The sequence below is a fragment of the Calonectris borealis genome, chromosome 7, assembly GCF_964195595.1.
Source record: "Calonectris borealis chromosome 7, bCalBor7.hap1.2, whole genome shotgun sequence".
NCBI classification, from domain to species: Eukaryota; Metazoa; Chordata; class Aves; order Procellariiformes; family Procellariidae; genus Calonectris; species Calonectris borealis.
This window is the reverse complement of record NC_134318.1, coordinates 15,703,342-15,728,699: the sequence shown is the minus strand read 5'-3', so window position 1 is coordinate 15,728,699 and position 25,358 is coordinate 15,703,342. Positions and strand designations below refer to the sequence as shown.

General features: G+C 40.5%; 1 long non-coding RNA gene across 1 annotated transcript in view; it reads left to right on the top strand.

Annotated features, from left to right (window-relative positions):
- LOC142084159 (uncharacterized) overlaps nucleotides 1-10,792 on the top strand; it is a 145,874-nt gene extending 135,082 nt beyond the window's left edge. Inside the window, exon 2 of the long non-coding RNA XR_012674266.1 lies at nucleotides 8,801-10,792. This is a non-coding gene — a long non-coding RNA (uncharacterized LOC142084159). The remainder of the gene's footprint in view (nucleotides 1-8,800) is intronic.
- The last annotated feature ends 14,566 nt before the right edge of the window (nucleotides 10,793-25,358 follow it).

Sequence of the window (25,358 nt, the reverse complement as noted above, 5' to 3'; positions counted from 1 at the left end):
CATTTTCTTAAAAATAGCTGCCTACCTAAAGATTGTGGTTGCACAAATAGCTCTGTAGAACGGAAATGACAGGACGTGAGTAGGAGTGTTCAAATGTTAAAAATGTACAGCAATTTTACTACAAATTATAAAGGCCTTAGAAGGCAAGCTCAACCAAATGAGTCTTTATACAGACATGAAGTAAGGAATGCTCAAATATGAGGAAGTGTTCAAACATTTATGATTTAATGGGACCTGTCTGAAAGACCAAAGAATAAAAATATCTGCATGAGTACTGAAACTTTTGTTTGTATGTATGTATGCAAATAATTCCTATCATAGATGTTTATCATGCCTTTAAGTTTTTTGTAGTACTGCAACACAGGTACCTTACTTAGCATCAAGATACCCTGTTTGCAAGTAAACAGTTGAATGATGTTGCTACCACCACTTTCACATCCTCCTGTCCTGGTGCAATCCCTGAATGACAACTGCCAGCTCTAATCCTACTCAAACTTTCCAAAAATAGGAACCAAATGTTTGTGTACCAATTAAAAAATGGAGAAATGGGACGGATGGCCTTAAAGGAGAAAAGATAGATCGGGATGTGCAGTTATTTATTTTGTCTTTATTCATGACTCTAATTTCTGTTTGAGTTGATCCAAAGGATTACTATTTTATATAATGTAGTGCTATAAACCTGTTTTAAATTATTGCTCAAGAATGAAAGATTTGGATATCCTTAAACTGTGACCCATGTTAAACTCTTAGAACAAAAAGTAAAAGCAACGTTCAAAATCCAGATAGAAACTAGGTACTTTACAGGCCAGGATACCTGCGGTGTGGCCCTAGAGGTGGCTTAGGGGAAGGAGGACTCCCGAGGTGGGACTCCAGTGGAGCCCTGCTCAGCCCAAGGAGCCTGGCTGGGAGCTGGGCTTACCCAAGGGGCTGTGGTGAAGATATGCTTGGAGAGGGTGAGGGCGGGGGTTGGGTTAGGGGTAATATCTCCAATTGTGATGAATACATGGGAAAGAGGCCTGAGGCTGACTTTTGTGCCAGACCAGGGAGTGAGAGAGTAACAAGTGTTCCTGGTGCTGCTAACTCTGTGACATCTTCAAGTGAAGAGCTGGTTGCAGCTGCAACAGGATTTGATAAGATAATGCTTCAGAAGCACCTCAGAGCTGGCATTTAGGCAGGAAAGGCAGTGACAATCGCAAGGAAATGCTGCCGAGCAAATTATAAAAACAAAAAAAGTTGCTGCTATTTGAAGTATTTAGATTAGGTGCAACAGCAGTGCTCCTTTTTTTGTTTGTTTTCTTTTGATATGCAAAAAAAGAAGAATCCAGAAGAAGAGAGATTCTGTATTGTCAAAATCAGATCAGTTAAACTTAATTGTACCGTAAGCCCATGAAACACTAGTGAAAAGAGGACAGTTTTGAACTGGACCATGAGAAGGGTTAGAAGGGCTGCATTAGTGTAGATCTAGCAGGCATAGTATGTACAAATTAAAATACATAGCTGGCATATTTCTTTTCTCATCATTATAAACATTCTTTTTTGTGTCTGGAAATTTTTTGCAGACTTTTATTTGAGAATCATTTCTGACTAATGTAAAGCTGGCTGCCAGAGTTTTAGTGCCTGCCAACCTGCTACAAAACTAAGGTAAGCACTAGACTTCAACCTTGTCACCATGGTGGTGGTGTAGCTGCTTAGATGCCAAAGTACACTTTTTTAGACTAGAGTCTCTTCAGTGTTTCTTTAATGTCGGTGAATTCACAAGTGGATAACATAGGTGATTACTCCATTTTTATTAGAACACTAGCCTACCCTTGCAAAGTGTCTTTTGACATTTTAAAGCAGGATTAGAAACCCTCCAGCTTTCATTGAAAATACTATCCCTGAAAAGAAAATAATTTTAAATCTAAATCAGATATGAGAGTAATATAAGGAAAGAATAGAAGGAGTTTAAGATCTGATCTACACCTAACTCTAACAAACATGTTAAAAATAAATTCAGGCTTGTCATTTAAACCAGATTTTAGAAGGTAGAAGGTATTGTATTTTGACTTTCCGTAACCAGATATATGAGGGCAACCTTTAAAGCTCTAGCTCCCCTGAGGTCACAGGGAATGACTTGGGGTCAATATTCTCCTCTGATAAACAGTATGAGAAGACCTGACTTTTGGATACTTGTGTGGCTCTGGCTTCGTATAGTGCCAAGATTTTTATTCCTTTTAGACTTTTAATTTTATTCCTCTTTATTCCTTTTCCTTTTAAGGAAAATCACTTTTCAAAACCATGATCTTAGGCCACATTATTACTGAAACTTAGTAACTTGGCATGTCCTGCTTTTGCTAATCAGGGCTTAAGTAATAAATCATTGCCATTTGGAAGTACATGGAAATGCTTGGCTAGAAGACACTGCAGAAGTCCTTTAATTACTATCTGTGGTAGACAGCCTTATGAAGTTCTAATAATATTTTCATTATTCAGCTCTGATAGTTTTTAAGCACTGGGCTATAAATTAGTGAAATCATGAAAACTGACATTTTGATTACAGAGGAAAAATCTTGTGTGAAACTGAAAAGAAGCATCATAGTTCTTTCGCTTCTCTGCTGTAGATAGGGGCATCTCTGTGGAATGTCTTCTACAGCAGCCCATAATTAGATATCCATTTTATATAATAGATGATAAAATGACAGCTGCGAGTGGGGGAAAAATACTGGGAATTCCAGATGTGGTCTGAAGAATATGAACTGAGGTGAATATATTGCCGAAGAAAAATCTTTTCTGGTTGTATCTCAGATTTTGGATTTACTGCTAAGTTCAGCATCATGCAAATTGACTCTGACAGAGGCATGATTCAGAGTTGTTACAGTCCACAGAAATATTTTCCTTGCTTTTATTAGACTTTTGATCAGTCCTAAATGTAGAATTTGGGCTTAAGCAATAGCTTGCAGTAACTTATACAGGCATTGTTTCTGGTATTATCAAATACTCTGGAAGCCTGATTATGATATACATTTGGTCTCTTTATGCCATGAAGTAGGCATATCAGTTAATTAGCTATCAGCTGCAATTCCTTTGTTTGTACGATGTAATCTTTTACCATGAAAAAACATTTTAGATTATTTGTTTATATTAATCATTTAAATTTACCTAACATAGGGTAGGGGAGAAATGGCATAGGGGAGAAATTTGAGATCATTCTACTAGTTGCTTAGCAGGCTAACGGAAGGTTGAACTCCAAAATTACTTCTGCTTAAAACTTCTGCAAAGCAACAAAAATTATGGAGTAAGTAATTGAGTGCTCTCTCTCCCTCTAGTTTTCATTTTGTCTTTTTTCAATGAAGCTGCATTCAGAAAAGGTGAAGTTTATTTGTGTTTTTTTTTTTTTTTATTCAGAGTCTGTATTTATGTAGATGACATTTGGCTGACATATCTAGTGTAACAATGCTGAATTTAACATGTGGCACCCATTAAATGTGTCTAAAGTAATTGATATTTCTGGCTTCCTGTTTTACAGAAGATATGTTGATGTGCATCATCATCTTATTATTGAGAGTTTATAATTCTCGACTTGACTTACATTGGTGCATTCACACAGAGCAGCTTATCTGTGCGTATCTACCTCTTTTGATGGTCAAGAAGATAAATGTATGTTTGATAGATCCAGCCTGTATGGGTTTTGGCTGCTCACTGCAAAACCCTAAGCTTAGTAAATTGGATTTTAGTGCAGTTCTGTTTGAACAAACCCAGTGAATCCAGAGCAACTGTGAGCTCAGATGCAATTGGGCATTATCTATAGCTAATAAGTAAAACAGCAAAAAGGGGCATCAAGAAACAGGATTATAAGGGGTGAATTTTGCTTTCAAGGAGGAACTTTAATGGCTTAGCAGAAATATCCCCATAATTATCAGTTAAAGCCCTCACCAAGCTCATCACCTTACACTCAAAGAGTAAACGCTTCTAAGCATGTTGGACACCTGTCCCATTTCTGAAGTCCTCTTATTTTTAGGGGACATCACAGACCCTTAACTATGAGCAAGGGGAAATGCATCTGGGGGTAATTACATGCCAAGGCTCTTACAGTGTAATGTGATGAAGCCTTAGTTTACCACTTTGGGTTTCCAATTTTAGGTGATTTTTACAATTAACTTGTTTTTTAAAGGGCTTCTTTCTTGAAGGGGTTATTTAAGATCTGTCCAGGAGCACTCATTAAAAAGCAGCAAATCAGAATGAAAAGTGGTAATCAACCCATCTTGATTTAATATGGTTACCTTGTGGAGCATGAGCAGTTAAAGAGAGTCAACAGCTCTGACAGTAACTCTGTCATTAACTCTTCCAGACCAGACGACTGAGCAATGCTGCTGCATTCAATGCTGAGCACGTCAGTCCCAGGAACAAGCACTCCTGGTGATGGCTCCACCACTGTAAACCCTCGCCGGGCTGTGGCCCTGCTCAGAATGGAAAGCCAGGCAAAGACAGCAGAAATAGAAAGGAAATGGGGGTAAAAAGGGATCCAGGTACAGAAAAATACAGACAAATTTTCTCTGATTTTTCTCACTGGTAACTATGTTCAACTATTCTTCATTAAAATTATGTTTAGTACAGTCCTCCTCACACTGCTGAGTATGGATAGAAGGTTTGTGAGCATAGCTGATCTTCTGATTTCATGTGATTATGTGGTGAAAGGCTAGATGAACATGAGAGCACCATGCAAAATGTGAGTGGGATATTCCACAAGTAAGTTTTGTTCTATGGTTCTTTCAGTTCTAGGTTACTGTATTTAAATGTGCTCTCGTCTGGTAGGGAATTAAATCTGTTCCTGGTGGGGTTGTTTCAGAAAGTTTTTGAAGAAGAATTCTTCATGCCTTTTTTTAAGGAAAGTATGATGCTGTATAATATTTTTAGCCCAGTTCAATATTTACACCAAAGCTGGAAGCATCTATAAACATGTCAAATTTTTTTCCCATAATATCAACAAGTAGGAAATGAAAGGCCAAAATAAGGGAAATTCTGTAGACTTAAGGACTCTCTTCAATATAAGTTGTTGCTAATAATGAGGAATTCATTAGCTATCTGGGAATGCTCAGCCGACATTCTTACCAAGTATGCTCAAAATGATCTAAAGTTGAAGATTTTTATTCTATTTATTAAGGCAATTAAAAATGCTTATGTTAAAACTAAAAGGAGTTAATATGAAAAGTTAAAGCTGTCTGGACCCATTGGAAGCATCATTCTGACTCCTGTTAAATTCTGCAGAAATCTGATGTTTCTAGAGGGCTAAAGGAAAGAAATTTAACTTTAACTTCAGAGAAGGTCTGAAAATTTCCCACTACCAAGTTAAGAAAAAAAAAAAAACTCTAATGCAAATGTAGGTGTCATAAGAGATTGAGTGCTTATAAAATGAAGCTGCTTGCAAGAAAATACTATTAAGGCATTAAACCAATGAAAAAAACCAGTATAGAAGAGAGGGCTGCTGAAGGTTGTGAAAGGTCACATAATCCATCTCTCTGCCCGAAGGAAGGGTAGAAGAATAGTGGTTTTAGAGCAAACCTTAAGGCAGTATGCTTTACATCACTGAAGCTAGTTAGGCAGAAAAATGTAAATCTCTCAGATTCAAGCAAGCAAGACTTTCCACCCCTTTCTCGGCTATTTGACACTGATGGTGGCTTATTTGCTCACCCGTGCTAGCAGGTAGCTGAAGAGGACAACATGGAAGATAAGGGAGCCACAATACCAGGTCACAGACAAGTAGCCTTGTGCATCACCACCGTAGCTTCAGTGGCGGAAGAGGAGGCAGGTTTGCCCCTTCTGCCTAGCAAATCAGTCACTGCATTAGTCCTCCCCAAAAGAGTCTTCCGTAATTGTATACTCTACCTCAGTTCTTCCAAAACTTTTTATTATTGTCTCTGAATATTATCAGGGTCTTCTCCAGTTATTTTCTAATTTAGTTTGCTACCAAATATCTAGAGTTTCTTTATGGCTTTGCATTGATACTTGTTGTGGTTTCTTTGTAAGCAGCCTGGAGAGGATGGCAGAAATGTCTCTCAAATATGCCATATAATTCTTATCTTGCCATTGTCCTCTCAGGACAGATATTTGGGTAATGTATTTTTCTCTTGCTTTCCACATTTTCCTCTTTAGAAATGTCATTGAGAAAAGCATCAAATGCCATTCCATGCAAATATAAAGAGAAAGGAAATAAATTTTTGTACTTTTGTCCTTGCAGAATTCCTGAGAGCAGCAGAGATTGTGAAAGATAGGCAGATCAAGATAAAACAGCAGCCTTTTTTGAGCCCGAGGAACCTCCCAGCTTAGCCAGTAATAGAGACTAAAGTCAAGACATGCTTCTAATAAGGCCAGTATTAACTCACCATAACTAGTTTGCTTTACATCATGGCACTGCTATAAATAGAATATCATCACTTCACATTTTCCAATAAATTCAATACATTCTGAAATTAAGTAAGGTAGTAAAATTTGTGATTCCACACACTAACTCATAGCAATTGCTATTTACCACAGAACCCCCTCCTCTTAATGAATGCAGTATTAGGAGTTAGTGCTGATTTTAATTTCAGAAGAGAGATTGAATTTTCTCCTGAAATGATAATTTATATATTTCCAGTATATCTAGGTCAGTGCAGTTGTTTAGTGTATGTGGAAAATTGACTACTGTGTACATTATCCTATGATGAAAGAAGAAATCCACTGTGTAGCACTGAAGTCTCTTCACTGTACCTCCTCCCATCAGGTAACTTTACAAAGCCTGATTGGGCAAAATTGCACAGAAAGCAATGCCTCTTTTCCACTTAAATAATTTTACTAAGGCCAAAAAGAAGGCTTAAAAAGCTGTTACTCAGGCAATTATAAGAATTTATTCAAGAAGGATATAAACGCAAACATCTGAACTTTTTGAATATATTCAGTTCTGGAATTCCAATTAAGGTCCATAAGGATCAAATCTTGTACTTTGAATTCATAGTAAAAGATTAGGGTTTCTTTTTAGTTGTTACAGCCTGTGTCTAGCGGTCTTAAGAGCAATCTGCAAATGTTTACAAAGCTGTGAGACTAAAGTAATGATTTGCTTTATTTGCAGTGTTTCTCTTCAACTCATTCTCTTCAGCGTCTCTGATTCATCTCATTGAATCATGAAGTGTTGAGGATCTTCTTGGAAAAAATGGACTGTGTGGACCAAAATAGACAATGTTCAAAGGCATTAGAAGAGCTGGGTGGTATAGTTCAGCCTTTTCTTAAAGGAAACAAAAGACATAAAAAGAGTAGCCAACCATTATAGACAGAAGCCTTGTAAAGTAAACAAGCATGTTATAGAAGTGGGGAAAAAAGGTCCCTTCCTCTTTTTAGGGTGAGATAAAGTCCTTGTTTAGATAGGAGAAGCTGGTGTAGCATAGGTACAGCAGCTTCTGTTAGTCACTTCTCTCATACAGATATATTTTGAAAGGTGAATCAGATTGAGATTGGGTTTGCAAGTGATTTGGGCACCTGTGGGCTTGCAGGTTTTGTTTTGTCCTCAGCCCAGAGATACAGCCAAGCTGTTGCATGGCTGGTGGTGATACACTGATGGCATAAACAGTGGTAAATTAGTGTGTACAAGAAATACCATATTCCTCCAAGAAAAAACATTTCCCTGAGTTACTGCATCTTCCTTGGAGATCTGACTGAAGTAATTCTTCAGGATCTTAGTAACACCAGTGCAACGTAAAGGCCACCTCAAAGGGTTTCTTGTTCCAGAACTCCTTTGATCATGAACTCCATAGATCTCTCAGAGAACTACGGAGCTGGAAACCCATTTAAACTTTTTATTTGGAATAGCAGTGCTCAGCTGAACTGACATCAAAGTAATTTGGCAAATTAGCTATACATTTGTATGCGGTGCTCTCACACGTGGGTCACTCGGGGAAATAACGTGGCCTTGCTCAGCAGGCTCCTAGAAGCTGCCACTCTGCTATGCTGTGCTGAAAGTAATTTATATGTATTGTGCTTCTGGGTCCTCCTCATTCTCCTGTTCCCAAAAGGTGTGATTGCTGGTGGAAAAATATTCAAGACTGATATTTTTGAAGGTGACTTGAGACTTCATTGCCAAGCTGCTGGGAAGCTTGCTTCTCTAAGGAATTCAACAGAGAGCAATGTTACAGAATAAATAGCAGCTCGGCATAACCATTACCTGAAATAGATGATATAGAGGCAGGATAAATGCTTAGGCATGTAAGTAATAAAATCCTATAACTCAAACTGGAAATCAATAGAAACAAATAGAGTGGTAAAAAGAGAACAATGGTCAAATGCGTAAGTGAAAAGGTGGATCCTGTTAGTAATTTCTGACTGTCCTGGTTTTGGCTGGGATGGAGTTGATTTTCTTCCTATTAACTGGTATAGTGCTGTGTTTTGGATGTCGTGTGAGAATAATGTTGATGACACGCTGATGTTTTGGTTGTTGCTAGGTATTGTTTACGCTAGTCAAGGACTTTTCATCTTCCCATGCCCTGCCAGATGTGCAGGGGGCTGGGAGGGAGTGTGGCCAGGGCGGCTGGCCCAGCTGGCCAATAGGCTATTCCATACCATATGACGTCATGCTCAGCATATAAGGCTGGGTGAAGAAGAAGGAGGGGGGGCGTTCGGAGTGATGGCGTGTGTCTTCCCAAGTAACCGTTACGCGTGATGGAGCCCTGCTTTCCTGGCGATGGCTGAACACCTGCCTGCCGATGGGAAGTGGTGAATGAATTCCTTGTTTTGCTTTGCTTGCATGCGCGGCTTTTGCTTTCCCTATTAAACTGTCTTTATCTCAACCCACGAGTTTTTCTCACTTTTACCCTTCTGATTCTCTCCCCCATCCCACCCGGTGGGGGGGGGTGAGCGAGCGGCTGCGTGGTATTTGGCTGCTGCCAGGTTAAACCACGACAGTCCTTTTTGGCGCCCAACGTGGGGCTCGAAGGGTTCGAGATAACGACAGGTTTGATTGGAATGTGCTAGATTGAATTTATAGCTGTTACTGCTGTTTAGCTATTAATTCGCAGGCTCTTGCACTTGCCATGGGGCTTGCTTGCCTTACTGTGTATTAGAGTCTTGTGCTCGTTAGTGGCTGCTTTTTTGCTCTCGCTGCTTGCTGTACTGCTGCACTGCTTATCGTCTTACTGTGCTGTGCCTGGGAACGTTCTGATAACAGCAATGGGGATGCGCCTGGGCTGGCAGATGGCCAGGGCATCGCTGCTGCTTCTGTGCTGCTGTGCTGGACAGGCTGGAACTGCAGCGTGAACTCGAATTGAAGGGACTGTGACCTGTGGCTGAGTCCATGCGGGACAGGACACCCCGAGGCGTCTGTGACTGTGGATAAGCCCATGCCCAAGCAGGTACATCTTGAAGCGTCTGTGGCCGTGATTATGTCCGTGCCGCAGCAGGTATACCTCTGAAGGGATTGTGGCCTAAGGATAAGTCCACGCTGGAGAAGGTACACCTCGAAGCATCTGTGGCTGTGGATAAGTCCATGCTGCAGCAGGTACACCTTGAAGTGTCAGTGGCTGTGCATGAGGCCATGCTGGAGCACCTCAAAGCGTGTGGCAGTGGATAAGCCCATGACAGGGGAGGTACACCCCTGGAGAGATTGCAGCCATGGGTAAGGCCATGTTAGAGCAGGTTTACTTCTGAAGGGACTGTGGCCCATGGAGAAGGTCACACTGGAACTGGTGCACCTCGAAGCGACTGTGGCTGTGGACAAGCCTGTGCCGCAGCAGGTATACCTCTGGAGAGACTGTGGCTCATAGGTAAGGCTCCACTTGGAGCAGGTACACCCCTAAGAGACTGCAGTCTGTGGATAAATCCAAGCCGGAGCAGGGGCAAGGGGAGGAGTTCATTGCAATGTTAAACCCTATGGTCTGGCCCAAAGGGACCAGGGGTGGAGATTGTAATGGATATACCTTTAAATTGTTGTAACCCATGATTTGAGTTGCATGTTATAGGAATTACTATAGCAGGAACCACCTGAACCAACGGAGGACAAACTTTACAAGAAGCAGCGCAGGTGCAGCAGTGACCCGACCTGAGCTGGCTTTGGTGCCCAGTAACTCCATGCAACACACCACCTCTGCTGACCTGAGTGACCACCATAACAGATGGAGCCCAAAGTCATGGACTAAATGAACGCAGTGGAAATTTTGTGTACATTTATGGATATTTTATGGACATTTTACAGGGGTGGTCCATAGACTAAGGGAATGATATCTGTGTATTATATCAAAGGATGGGAAGGGGGATGGTGGGTAATGAGAATGTATTGGATAGTGTGGGACCTGAGCATGATGTAAATGGTATGGAATAAGGGGTGGATACTGTCCTGGTTTTGGCTGGGATGGAGTTGATTTTCTTCCTATTAACTGGTATAGTGCTGTGTTTTGGATGTCGTGTGAGAATAATGTTGATGACACGCTGATGTTTTGGTTGTTGCTAGGTATTGTTTACGCTAGTCAAGGACTTTTCATCTTCCCATGCCCTGCCAGATGTGCAGGGGGCTGGGAGGGAGTGTGGCCAGGGCGGCTGGCCCAGCTGGCCAATAGGCTATTCCATACCATATGACGTCATGCTCAGCATATAAGGCTGGGTGAAGAAGAAGGAGGGGGGGCGTTCGGAGTGATGGCGTGTGTCTTCCCAAGTAACCGTTACGCGTGATGGAGCCCTGCTTTCCCGGCGATGGCTGAACACCTGCCTGCCGATGGGAAGTGGTGAATGAATTCCTTGTTTTGCTTTGCTTGCATGCGCGGCTTTTGCTTTCCCTATTAAACTGTCTTTATCTCAACCCACGAGTTTTTCTCACTTTTACCCTTCTGATTCTCTCCCCCATCCCACCCGGTGGGGGGGGGTGAGCGAGCGGCTGCGTGGTATTTGGCTGCTGCCAGGTTAAACCACGACACTGACTCTTAAATCTACCTGTCCCTGGGTTATTTGTCACTTGGTATAAATGTGCATGTTGCTTTATATGTTGTCAGTGTATCATATTAAAGTAACATTTTAGACTATATTGCATAAATCACATCCCCGTTATGGCTGGTACTATATCACAGCAACAAATTCACTATTTTAGCATTCCTGCTTGGATTCCACATTGAAGTTCGTCAGCTACATGACTTTCTTCCTTCATTTGTTTTGTCATCAGTGAAAATTAATTTTCTTGTATTCTGCCCTTCTTATTGCTTTTAGACAAGTAGAAACCGTCTGCTGAGTAGTGACTCACTGAAAGGAAATGAACATTCCTTCTTACTGCAAGGTGATATTAGCAACAATAAATCCTTCCATGACCTTATTTACCTATCATTTACTAGTCAATTCACAGTTATGTGTGAAGAGCTGTGGTGTATCCTATAATTATCTAAAAACAGGTTAGAAAACTTTGGGAGAAAATGATGGCTGTTTTTTAGGGCTTCTCTTGTATGTATGAAAGCTGTTGGGAATCTCTTCCATATTTTTCAGAATTATGTCTGTATTTAGACACGCCACTTAAATGAACATGATAAAAATAGGCTTCTTAAAAAAGAGTGGGTAGGTTTTCAAAAATTCTGGAAACCCACAGCTCTCATTGAGGACAATGAAAACTTTGGGGTACCAGACTTTTCAAAAAGATGACAAATGTCTTTGGGCTGTAGTGAAAAGGGGCTCCAGAGACTTAATGGTGTAGACATTGCCCATCTACTGGAGCAATTACTAACAGAAAACAGTCTGTGCCAGAAGATCCCATTCTATTATATACCTCACTTTGCATTATAGATTATATTCAAACTACTGGTCACATAAAAATTATTCAGACTATACGAGACAAGTGACTAACAGAGTAACAGTCATTCTTATTGCACTAGAGCTGCAAACCTCCTGTTGGATGGGACGTGACTGAGAGGTATTTGAGAGCTAAGGGGTGCTGTTGGAACACATTAACAAACCCATTTTTGCATTTCTGCTATCGTATCAAGATATCTTTGGCTCACTCTCTTTGAAAAGGTCTAGTGTTTCAAAATCCTGGGTCTGGAAAATCTTGATAACTTTCATGGTTTTGGCAGCTACCTTTTAAAAGCAGTTAGGATTCATTCCCTAATATTTTTCAAATACTAAGACACATTTTGTGGAAAGATATTCTACAAATGCAATAGCTTTGGTTTCTAATGAGTAGTAATGCTATCAAAGATTAATGACAACAGTTAGTTGTTTGGTTGATGCCATAAATTAGCCAAACTGTGGGGAGGGGGTTTAAAACAAAAACAAAAAACAAACAAACAAACAATTTAAAAAAGAGGGTCATTTTGGTTTTAGTCCATAATGTGGGGAAATTGTGCATGACATTTACAAAAGGCAAAACTTTATTTCTGTTGTCCTGTATTCAGTCAGATCCAGAGGAGGCACTGGGAAGAAACAGCTTGTTCTGCGTTACTGTCCATCCACTATGTTACAGGCTACGGATACGTCTGAAAGAAGCAAGTGAAGCGCGGAGCGTTTCTATAAACAGGCTCAATCTGCAAAACGGCATCTGCCCCGTGACCAAGCTGTGGAACTACTCCAAAACCATTCAGAACCTTAAAAGTGTTTTTGAAATAAAGAGGATGAGTAAGTGAAAACACAATAGGAAGTTATTTGTACAATTCATGTTTATGTGTGACAAAGGGAATACAAGAGAACTGGTAAAATATTAGTGGAAAGGAGGTGATAGGAGCTACTGTACTAGAGTCGTTATTGTAAGTATTTAATTTCTTTGCAAATATTAGATGTTTGATTTTTTTTGTTTAGTTCAACATTATCCCTGGTATCCACAGTATCAACATTATCCCTTAATCCACAGTCCAAAGAGTCAATGGAAAGCTTTACAGTGTCTCAACTGTTGGTCAAGCAGCATATGTAGTTTAATTAAATTCAGATTTTAAAAGTCAGCTAACTGTTGAAGACAGACTAGTTCTTTCCTCTGTTTCGGTAATAATTTTGGGGGGTAATAATTGGAGGGAGTGTTCATTTGTAGACATTCCTCATTACCACCAGCAGTTCAAAAGCATCTGGTTTACTAAGGCTTCTATATAGTATGAGAAATTACAGAATAATTAACAAGAGAATATCCCAAAGAACACCAGAAAATAGTGAGGGAGTGATTACTGGAATGACATGGAAATGGATTTGGTATGGAAAGAAACATATTTGAAATCTACCTTAAATTCTATAAAGATCTGGCAATTTAAATTCAGTGCAAAAGGTCACACAAAGCTGACAGTGATGCTAGCTACTGTTTTATTGCATTGGTTTTATTCAAGGTACGTAACTGTGTATTATTTATTCATTAAATAAGTCTTGTGTTCCTTCGATATTGCTTCAGCACAATATACATGTTTAGTTCAGAGTTAGTGCAGAAGAGTGTGGAGTTAGAGCAGTGCGGTTAGTGCAAATCAAGCCCACTCTTCATGCTTTCCCATAGCCAGCACTGAGTTCAGAGAAGCCGTGGACTGAGACCCAAACACAGTCACTCAGGCACCTGGGTGTGTGGCCATGCTTTTCTGTGCCTATATCAGAGATATTTTGCCAGCAGAGAAGGGAAGGAGGAGTTGAGGGAAAGGAGATCCCAGATATTAAAAAAAAAAAGCTTTCCTGAGGTTGTATTTATTGTTTGCACATCCATCTGACTGGTAATAAATGCCTAACTGTTTGCTTCTTGAAAGATTTTTTTACTGAAAATTACATAGTTCTGGCAGAGCACGTACAAAAAGTTTTTGAGACATCTGTCCAAAAGGCATGTAGAATCTGAATTTCCCAATTGCTCATAGTTACTAAAAAGCACAATAACGCTGCCAGTATGGTACATCAATTCAAACTGTGCAGGTGTACCGCGTTATATTGCAGTACCTCTTAGCCTGAGATGCTCATTGCTAAATTTGATGTCCAAGGGAGTGCAGCAATGGACAATGGAAGTGCTTTAGTAGAGGTGAAAAAGTGCATTCCCCCTCCTGTTCATTTGTTTACTAAAAATTCTGAAAATAGTGATCCTAGAGAAGAAATGTAGGTGTTTAGCGTAAACATATGATTGGTTTGTGTTGGTGTTGAACCTTAAATACTTTAAGAATGTTGCAAAAACAATTGTTTCTCCCCCCTTACCTCACACCAGTCCTGTTTAGCAAGATCTTGATCAGGCCCGAACTGTTTGTTGCTATCCCAACATTATAGGGCTCAGCTGTTAAATGGAAGTATTGGAACATATGCTAAAGGAAGCATATGGCTTTGCAAATCAGGGAGGAATTTATTTAGTAATAGAATTTTATTTAGAGATTGCTCATTAATTCTTTAAATTGTCTTTTGGTTACAAGTATTTGCTTAAGTTTATGCAACATAAACTGCATACAACTACAGCTCAAATTATTTCTTATGAATAATGTATTTGAACAAATATAGGCCTTTAATGTGTTTGCAGTTGATTTGTAGTCAGTTCAGAATTTTTATGTCTGAGCTCATTTTTTCAAGGTGTTTACTCATTTAGGTTGGAAGTGGTATTTTACATATCTCCGAGTATTTACTATGCAATTTTCAGGGTGTAGGATTTATTGCTTGAGGTGCTTTTTTCCTCTCCTTGAAAGTCTCTGGGAGTCCACCTGCCTGATAACCTCCTGAAACATTTACTGTGTTTGAGTTTACCATGCAGGTAATGGAAAGAGAAGTGTAAACTGATGAAAAACATTTCTTTGCTTCTTGTGCAAATATTAATTCATGCAATGGTTGCGCTATCATCTAATAAATGCTTTTGCATTCCTCCTAGATTTCAATAAGTGTGTCCAAATATTCGTGACTAAATAAATAATCGTATGCATAGATTGGCATCATTCAGATTAAAGAAATAGAATAAACCATGAGATATATTCCAGGAGGAAATAATTTTATTGCAAAGTCATGTTTTCTGAAACAGGAATGTTTCTTTCAGATCAGTGTCTGAGAAACTGCTGGAAATGCTGCTGTTTCTGGACCCGGATGCCCTGGTGCAGCCCTGCTCACCCTCACTGTGGCCCTTTTGAGCTGGGATGGACTCAGGTACTTCTCTTGCTTCTTCTAACTGATCCGTTTCAAATTGCGGTAGCTTAAGTTTCTGCTCACTATGCAACCCCTTGCTCGTCATTCAGTCGCCCAGTCTCCAGTCGTATGGGTCCTTTGAGAGAGACAGCTCAGGGATAACAAGCCCATGAAAATGAAATGGCTGTTTTCTGTTTCATGGCTTTGCCCGGGCAGCAGGATTTCAAGGCAGCACAGGTCTGTGGGCTGGGTGGGCACCACCAGCTCTGCGGCCAAAGGGCTGCTCGTCCTCCTCGTGAAGGAGAGTTGCCGTCCCTGCAGCCCCTGTCTTGGCGTGAGAGCCCCGTGGCTGTGACCAAGTGAGGTTCACCTTGTGGAAGCCTTCAGATGTTTCCAGGAGGGGTTGAGGCAAACTGTGCTTGGGCCTCTCAGAGGTGGGAGTGTAAGAGAAAAGGGAACCGCAGGCTTTGGCTGGGAAGTGAGTCATCATACGTTGTGCTCTTACACCTGGTGTGTGTGTGCAAATGGTGCTGAAAAGGAGGCATTTTTACTTTTGGGTTTCTGTCCATTTCAGTCAATGAGTGCTAGGCATATGCTGTACAGGGGGAGGAGCAGCAATAATAGAGCATGTGCTTTGTCCCAGAGTGAAATTAACTTGCAGTAAGGCTGCTTTAGCAGGAAGAGCAATCAAGTCATAACAGGCGATAAGGGAGAGCTGAACATGGGAACACTGTCCAAGGCAAACGACCACCATTTGAGCTCCTTGTTATGAGCCTCAGGCTTTATTTAGGCTCAGGTCTGGGGCTGTGCAGTTACAAGTGCAGCACAGCCTTCCTGGAGCAGTGCTAGCCCTGATGAGCACCTGTGTCAGTCTCCACATAAGATATGAAATCAAAAGCTGCACAGCTCTTCAAAGCTTTCACACTGTCTTCTGAAAAGCTACTTAGACAGAAATGTGCTCTGCCATTTTTATCTGTGCTCTGCTTAGTACTGTCACGGCTGTGTTGACTTATATTCTGATGTGATTTTTCCAGTGCAATTTTCCTCTTTTGGTGGAAAGCTAAGCCAGTCCTTATCGTGACTAGCTAAAAAAAACCTCAAAAAACGGTGTCTGTAAGGATGCTGCCTATTAATATGCCTTGTAATTAGTATGTCCTGGATCTATGTTCAAGAGGCAGAATTTCAGTTAACCTCTTTGGCTGGTGGGAGTTCCCTGTCAATGCGAGCGAGGGGGGAAAGCCAAATGGTGGGGGCTCTGCAGCTCTGTTCCCTAGCCCTTCTGGTCTCTGAGAAAAATGACTCACAGATCAGTTTCCACGGATCAGTGGCCATCCTCCTCTGCAAGGAGACTTAGTTGCCAGGACAACTGTTGCCAAGACAGACTGGTTTTCCTTGGGAACAATTTCAATTACAGCAAACCATCTCCCATGTCTATTGTTAGACCCATGTGAGAAGCTATTGGGGTTTTAGCTCCAGGTGGAAATTAGGAAGCAGCAGGAAGGGAAAACAAGTCTAATTACCAAAAGGGAGTTTGTGGTCCTACATGGATCTGCACAAAGTTCCTGGTCTCTCAGACTGTATATGCACTCTGCAAACATGGGCCGCAAAACCCAACGTTGGAAGCCTCTTCAAGCCATGAGATCAAAACGAATTCCCAAGCTTACAATTCTCTTTAAAAATATTTAGTTGGGAATAGGATAAGGCCCTTGGGGATATTCTGTGTTGTAGTGCATAGCTATATAAGTTCTTATGATTGAGTACAGTAGCGGTGATCAACAGCCTGCATGTGCTGGAAGCAACAGATTCCACCACCTCACCCGACCTGGGAAATGCTGGTGGTTTTGGGAATGACTAACACGCCCTCAAAGGACCACTCTGTTCCCTTTGAAATTGCTTGTGAGTTCTATATCACCTGAAAGATTGCCTTAACTTCACTTTCGTAATGGTATAGCGTTAATGGTATATATGCAACAGTTGAGAATCCCTCTTGTTACAGAGGCTTTTAAAGTTTATGATTCAAAACTTTATCATTGCTCTATTAGTTTCCAATTTTTTGCATGAAATACTTTTGGTTCAAGTGGAAAATGTCTTTGATCATTGTATAATATTAGAAAATATTCAACTGAGTGGATGTAAGTTAGTTAAATGGATAAACTACTGTTGTGAGAAAAACAAAGCAACCAGATTTAACACTGTTCTTGTTGTCCACCAGAGGTCACTTACAGGCCACTTTATTCATTATTGGCTATGCTTTCACTTGCCTAGTTAGTGTCTGTTGTTTCCCACATTAAATACTTCTGGATCAGCTGTGCCAATGCAGGTCCTAAATACCCTACTAATGACTTTGAATCTTTTCTAGAATCATTAACATTAACAGAAAGGCAAAATCCTGCTGAAACGTAAGAAAAATCATGAAAAAGTGTAGGGACTTCATTGATTCTGTGATCTCAGTAGGTAATCTCAGCAAGTTTGCAGACAACACCAAGCTGAGTGTTGTGGTTGACATGCCTGAGAGACGGGATGCCATCCAGACGGACCTGGACAAGCTCGAGAAGTGGACCCGTGTGAAGCTCATGAGGTTCAACAAGGCCAAGTGCAGGGTCCTGCACCTGGGTCAGGGCAACCCCCAGTATCGATACAGGCTGGGGGATGAAGGGATTGAGAGCAGCCCTGCCGAGAAGGACTTGGGGGTACTGGTGGATAAAAAGCTGGACGTGACCTGGCAATGTGCACTCGCAGCCCAGAAGGCCAACTGTATCCTGGACTGCATCAAAAGAAGCGTGGCCAGCAGGTCGAGGGAGGTGATTCTGCCCCTCTATTCCACTCTGGTGAGACCCCACCTGGAATATTGCATCCAGCTCTGGAGCCCTCAGCACAAGAAAGACATGGACCTGTTGGAGCAGGTCCAGAGGAGGGCCACGAAAATGATCAGGGGGTGGAACACCTCTCCTATGAGGAAAGGCTGAGAGAGTTATTCAGGCTGGAGAAGAGAAGGCTTTGGGGAGACTTTATTGCAGCCTTCCAGTACTTAAAGGCGGCTTATAAGAAAGGTGGGGTCAAACTGCTTAACGGGGCCTGTTGCGACAGGACAAGGGGGAATGGTTTTAAACTAAAAGAGGGTAGATTCAGATTAGATATAAGGAAGAAATTTTTTACAATGAGGGTAGTGAAACACTGGAACAGGTTGCCCAGAGAGGTGGTAGATGCCCCATCCCTGGGAACGTTCAAGGTCAAGTTTGGTGGGGCTCAGAGCAACCTGATCTAGTTGAAGATGTCCCTGCCCACAGCAGAGGGATTGGACTAGATGACCTTTAAAGGTCCCTTCCAACCCAAACTGTTCTATGATAACCTCAGTAACTACACCATGATTCACAAGCTTTGCCGTGCATATTAAAGAATTTTCAGTGCGAACAGACTCTACCCTGTATTACTAAATCTATGTGGGATTCTTATCTGGATTCTTATCTGCTCAATCTTCACAAAACTTTTCTCAATGTACACTTAAATTGAGAAGCAAAATGTGTTTACAGCTTGTGATACTTCAACTGTATGTGAATCTCAGCTGTTGTGTGCTTGCGGAGGCCTTTGCTTCACAAATTGTTGTTGCAACATAAGAAAACCCTCGAGAAGTCTTTACTTGACCGATCAGTTGTCAAATGTGAACAACTCATCCAACTTTGGCAAAAGATGCCATTCTGCATTTTCTATTGCAACTAGAGTGAAAAGCTGGAAAATCAGACATGGTGTTTTATGAGCCCTTAAGCATCAAGAAAAGGCCTGTGTCCGAAGCTGTCGGAACAGAAAATAACCCCATTCCATTCATGTTTCACTTACAGTGGATGAAAGAAAAGCAGAGGAAAAGAGTGAGAAGGTTCCTATTCCTCCAAGGTGAATGAAGGGCAGAAATTCCCCATTAGTCTATAGACCCCATTAGCCCAATAGTTAGATTATGTGCTCTGAACTTTGTATGAAAGGCATTTATTTTTGTTTTGTTACTTTTTGATGGCAAAGTTTAACCACTTCTTGCACAGAGCAATATAGCACTGAACAGTTTGGCACCATACACCCACGTAAGCATCAGCATATTTTTTGTTTGATTCAGTTGAGTAAATATCAAGGTGTAAACTGTAGTTTTATCGTGAAGCACTGTAATTTATCTTTGTATCTGGGTATGCTGGAGCAGAAAAAACCCCTGTGAAATCCTCTGTCTCTCTAGCTCCCTAATTCTTCTGATATTGGGACAAGATTGTAGCTGCTCTCAAATATAAATGTGTAAATATGTCATGATTTTACACTGTGCTTAGTTTTCCAGTTGCACTAAGCAGCACATTCTTTGCAGAAGTCAAACAGAAAGCTGGGTGAACAGTGGCCTGGTGGCTGGATAAAAACTTTTCTTGAATGATGCATGGCCCATACACAGATACATTAGAAATGTATAAGGTAAGTTCCCATAAATCTCTATGAAGGTGAAGACAGAAGTTGTTTGACTTTATAGTCAAACCTTTACAATATAAGTAAAGCAGAACAGCTGACTAGGGATGGTAAGAATAGCATCTTGATGTTATCTTCTTTATGAATCTCACGCGTTTAAAGCTCAGATCTCTTTTAGCTCAGGTGACAGGAAGCTCAGTCAGCAAATTTTCAAAAGAGGAGGAGAAACTCGGTACGTGTGTTCTTAATAGTCAGTACATCGAGTGAGGGATCCTGTGTGAATTGTGAGCTTTGTCTGAATCTCAGACAGAACTTCCCCTGAGTTAAGCAGGTTGTTGGGTTTTTTTTAGTCTGGTCTGCTTCAGAGTTGTCTCACTATCTTACAGCTTCAAGATTATATGCTCAGTCTCGCAAACTCCAAAGTACAGATTCAGCACCTCTGCAAAGTCTGTTTTTTAATAAGAAACAGGAATAGTTTTTGGTTTATAAGCTTAGGTCCAGACTAATATTCAGCCATTTAAAGTTTGAGGGAGGGGAAGGTGGTACAAAATTCTGCTTTGTTCCTAGTTTGTCAGCTGTCTGGCTCAGGACAGAAAAATAAATTAAATAATATCTGACTCTAATTAATGTCCACTGGAAACTTGTTGGGATCTGCTTGTTTAGGTCTTTATTTTTATACATAGACATGAACTCAGAGTATTATACATGCTGATGCTTATGCTGTCTAATTTCTACCATGAATGAAGGGTGAGGCTCTGTAATAATAATTACAGTATTATTCCTATTCCTACTTATCTGTGTTATTACTATAGCATTGCTCCTAGTGTACCCTGCTACATAAATTCCCTCATCTCTCGCAAGCAGTTGATACTTTTACCTTGCTCTTAATATACAGAGTGGACACAGGACACCCAAAGATTTTTATCGTTAATGAGGGTTGACTCAGGGTACTAGCCCAAAACAGGAAGCAACTGTTCATCTGCATAGTCTCTGTGGCAGGCTGACAAGTGAAAAGAAATAGATGAAGAGCTTCAGATCTGCTCCATCTTTCTTACTGTGCAGAAGTACGGCTGCATGGTAGGTTACACAGGCAAGGGATAAATCACTACTAATTCAGAAGAAAAAGATCCTGCACAGGACAGCTTCCACTTTATATCTTTCTAAGAGCTCTAATTAAACTCGCTGTATGAGCACCTACTAAGAATGGTGCTCCATAATGCCTGGTCTGAGGTTTTTCTGAAACAAGGTTATTCCTAGGGTTTTGTTCTTCAGAAGTCTTTAATCCTGACGCTAGTTGTCTGAATGAAAAGTTTGAAATACTTTGTAAACTCCTGGTTTGGGGATAAGAGCACTCTGTTGATCTGACATGAAAGTGAATCAATGAGCTAGCTGTGCATTTCTATCCACTGCTTTAGCCATATATTCTTTTGCAAGTATCTAGAAGCTGTCACCCTGCTATGCTGTGATGAAAATAATTGGATATAGTTCCCACTTCTGTTTTTCCCATATGATATTGCTGCTGGTGAAAAATACTCAAAACTGATGGCTCCAAAGGCGAGCTTGAAACTTCAAAAGCCAAGTGTTTTCATGTGCTGATCTGCTTGCTTCTCCAAGGAAATCTGCAGAGAGCTGCACCATATATCAAAGAGCAGCCAGACATAAGACCATTCCCCCAAATGAATGATATGCAGAAAGCAGGTACATTCAAGGATCTAAATAGTGAGGAACTCCGTACTCACTGGGAATCAGGAGAACCAAATAATTCTGGAAGAAAGGAAGGCTGTATAGAAGTAAGGAGATAGAAAATGAAATTACATATCCAGTGAAGAAAGACATTTAATAATTTGTGAATACTAAGCCACCTGCCCTTATGATTTTTATTTGTCACTTGATGCAGGTATTTACAATAGTTCTGTAGGTTTGGATACTGCATATAAACATGCTAGGTTTGCCACAGCTTAGTAAAATTTCTGCTGTGTGATAAACTATGTTTCAGCAAGATGGTGTCCTGACCTGGCGAGAACCTAGGGCTGGGGAAATTGCTGAGAATCCTATCTGCTTCATACTTCTGCTTTTGCAGGCAAGCAACCTTCAGGGAAGTTCAACAGACATTCAACAAACCAGACATTTTTGTGGGTTATAAGGTTAAAAATGAGCCCTAGATGCCATGTGTTGACAGTATATAGATACCACATTTGGTTCTTGGCCAAAATAGCAAAGGTCAGTGTGGAAATTTCAGCTTCCTATTTAAAAAGATAGATCTCAGATCCCAAATCTCTGTTTAATGATGTTGGCTCTACAATGTTTTTATCAAATCATGGCTGACAAATAGCACTGCTCTGAACTGATGTTTTCATTTCATTTTATTTTTACTGAGACTAAATTTATTCTAGCTCCTGAACAGGAAAGTTACAAAGGCAGCCTGACAGCCTACAACATCTCTATCTGATGCCACCACATCAGAGAACAACAGCCCTAGAAATGGGATCTTGGGAACAAAATCACTCCTCACACTGCTGCAGGGATGGAGTTTGAATTGTTTTTTGCAGCTGGAGATGTCTAACAGACCTTCCTCTGGGTAAGGAAATTTTCTGCAAGCAAAATTGCCCAAGACATCTCTTCCTCAGCATTGTGTTTTATGTTATTAATTTTGCAGAGCTACCTATGGCAATATCCCACACACTATTCTTGCTACTGTACTTTTCATGTCCATACAATGGTACTATAGCCAGCTGGAGTGCAAGCTCTATTGAGAAGTTTATTCTAATCACTATCTATCACTAGCATTATAGGAAGACAAGTAGTAAGTGATTTACTTAAAAGTTTAAAGATATATTCCTTCACCCCATGTTGTTTTTCCAAATCTCACATCCCATTTTTAAACATAAATGGGTGTGTTTGAGTTGGCCAAGTTTTTTCCAGGGATAATTCAGAGTACATTGCAGGAAAGGCAGTCACTGCAGTCAAGCAAGCCTCAAATATCCTTCCCTCTCCTAGGTTATTCAAAAATGAATCCATTGACTGAATAAAGGGTAAAAAAACTTATAGTCAAAACTTTCAGTGCCTGCAGTTGTTCTGATTTTTTGGTTGTTTATTTGTACTGTAACACAGCCAATGTCTGTCCAAGGCCAGACAAAGGGCAAAGGGCTCACTCCCAGAATGTCATATGCAGTACCTGTAGATAGGGGTGGTAAGATTGAGGTAGGCAATCATTAGGATTGTGCAAGACAGAGATAAGCCAGTAAGCAACCTCTTCCCAAAATAAGGCACAAAATTACAGCTTTTAGTAGAAATGTAGGTTTTTTTTTTTTCTCTTGGCAGGCTCGTCCTCATGGTAAAAATCCAGCAGGTTTCTATTCCATTTCTTCTCTACTACATTCTGTTGTGCCGGCTGTCAGAGAAACCAGTGGTGCGATAAGAGTTTCACTGTGTACTGATCAAGTAAAGGTGTCGGTAAGTGAAGATCTCTTTTGCTGTGATAAGTATTTAACCATACTGAGGCCATGCAACCCTTGCAGGTGCAGACATGCTGGTTAGAAAGGACTTTTGTAGGCTGCCCTACTGGAGCACAACAAGCTGAGGAGGAGGACTGTTACAGGATGTAATCTATCAGTTTAACAGCATTCTGTCCCTGAGTATTCTCTGTATAAATGCAATATCTGCTTTTGAGGAGCAGTTTTCCTAGTACTTGACTTCAATAGGGCTGTCCTGTGCTGTCAGACTCTCAGGTTTCGGGCTAATGACTCGGAGCTGTCACTTCCAAGACTAGGTCTGGAACAAGGACTCCCTGCTGCCTCTTCCAGGATCCCTTCCCTGCTGTTACGTGCATTGGGTGAATCATGTCCTAAAGCAGTTCTTATGGAGGAGCAAAAGAATTAGCTGAGATCTATGTCTTTAAATAGGACCTCCAGAATTAGCTACCTCCTAAATATAAAAGTTTCATGGCATCTTTCAAGGCCTAATTCTGATCTCTGCTGAGAAAATCTGCAACTGTGTAAGCTTTAGGACCTGAGGACTGTCATTACATCCACACTTAGTGTAATTCTCCATGTGGAATTCTCCATCTTCTCTAAATATAAATATGGACTGCAAAACCTGTTTTTTCTATTTCAGCTCCCTAAGATTTACTCCATTTTTGCGAGAAATTTGGAACATTTTGTTTTTTTGTCTAAACCATTGTTGGTGCAAAATATTAATCTCTTTGGGAAGTGATTTCATTGCTAGGAAACCCTGCCACCAGTTTGCCAAAGGTAACCAGGCACTTTGACTCTCCTAGAATAAAGGATCGGGGTGGTCAACTTGGAAAACTTTGGAGGTAAATAGATCTTGGCTCCTGGCAGGCAAAAACAACAAAGGTTTGTGTGAGATTGAATCTCTATAGCGAGTGGACTTCTCTGAGAGCTTAACATTTTGTTTTCAAGTTTTCCTTTTTTGTACCATTATTTTGAGCTTTGTCTTGCTGCCTTCATGGGAGACAGCAGCAATGTCAACTTCCCTGGTATTGGATAATTAACATAGTATAAAAATTCAGCAGAAGGAAATCCTTAGAAGGCTGTTAAGAACTGGCTTGAGTCCATGAAGCTGGATAAGAAATATAAACCAGGATTCAAGTTTTGTTATACTAGTTAGCTAAATACCTTTCCTTTTTTATTTTGGTGTATGCCATTGCCCCAGATTTTGATGTGAGCCTAATGGAGGAAGCACAAAGAAGTATATAGAAAAGTGGTGCTTCTTAAACTCTGCTTTTTATCCTAATGATAATGTTCTCACAGTAATATGCTGGTGATTATACTTTATATTGTGCTTTATCAGATGAAACATGACAGGGGAGGCTGCTCTCTGTGGGTAACCTTTTCTGAAGCTTAAAATAAAGGAAATAATTGAGGTGACTAGCAAAATTCATGCTGGATTTGATTTTCTCTCCTTACCCTAATCTGTCAACCAAATGGTGCTTCCTTAGGCTTGTTTTTCATTTTGACTGGTAGAACTGGGAGAAAATAAGGCCAATTGACTTTAGTATGTGGCTTGTTTACTGTAAAAGTTTGCCAGCTCATGTTTACGGTAGTTTAATTTTGTTTTTTTCGAGTTAAACACAGAATACATGGGACACGATTGCCTCAAATTTTAGCCTCATATTAAAACCAAGGACAATTACTGTGGTCAACTTGCCAGCATGTCATGCAGAGCTTTACCTTATGATGTTACTGCCTGTTACTGCTCTTCTGCTCAGAGAGGGCAGCAAAGTATTGCAGATCTGGGATCCAAGAGGACTTCGGCTCTGTGGTTTAATACTGAGGAAGAAATGTATCTTATTAATATATTAGGTCTGAAAGGAGAAATTGGGAGGCACTTAAATCATTACTACTTAAGGTTTTTGTCTTTTAAGCTATGGGTGTTTGCTAGTAGTGGAGATGCTATAAAGAGAAACAGCTTAATCACTCTAAGCTTAGACATACAGCAATCCTGATAGCTGTGGAAAGAAGAGTTCCAGCAGAAACACAATAGCTGGAGAGTTCAGGATTCATCCCAAACTGGAATACTGTATGACTCATTTGGCATGAAGAGAAATGTTTTAAATTTAGACATACAATGAACAAAACATTGAAATGGATTTGCAGCACGGTGAGATTGATGACTGTTGCTATATTAGATATTTTCATTACACCTTGAGATTTTCAGATTCTTAGAAGCTTGGCTGTTTCTTTTCTGGTTTCCATACATAAAGATACAATCAGAGGCTAGATGAAATGGTTCAGACACTATCCCTTGTTCTTGGTCTTTTGCTTGAAGATGGGAGTGTGTTTCCTAGGCAATGTAGGCAACTCTTTCCTAGGCAACCCTTTAAAATGATGTAACTGGAGAAATTTATTAAATTGCCCTGCTTGATTTGTCACAGATCTGTGGACTTAGCA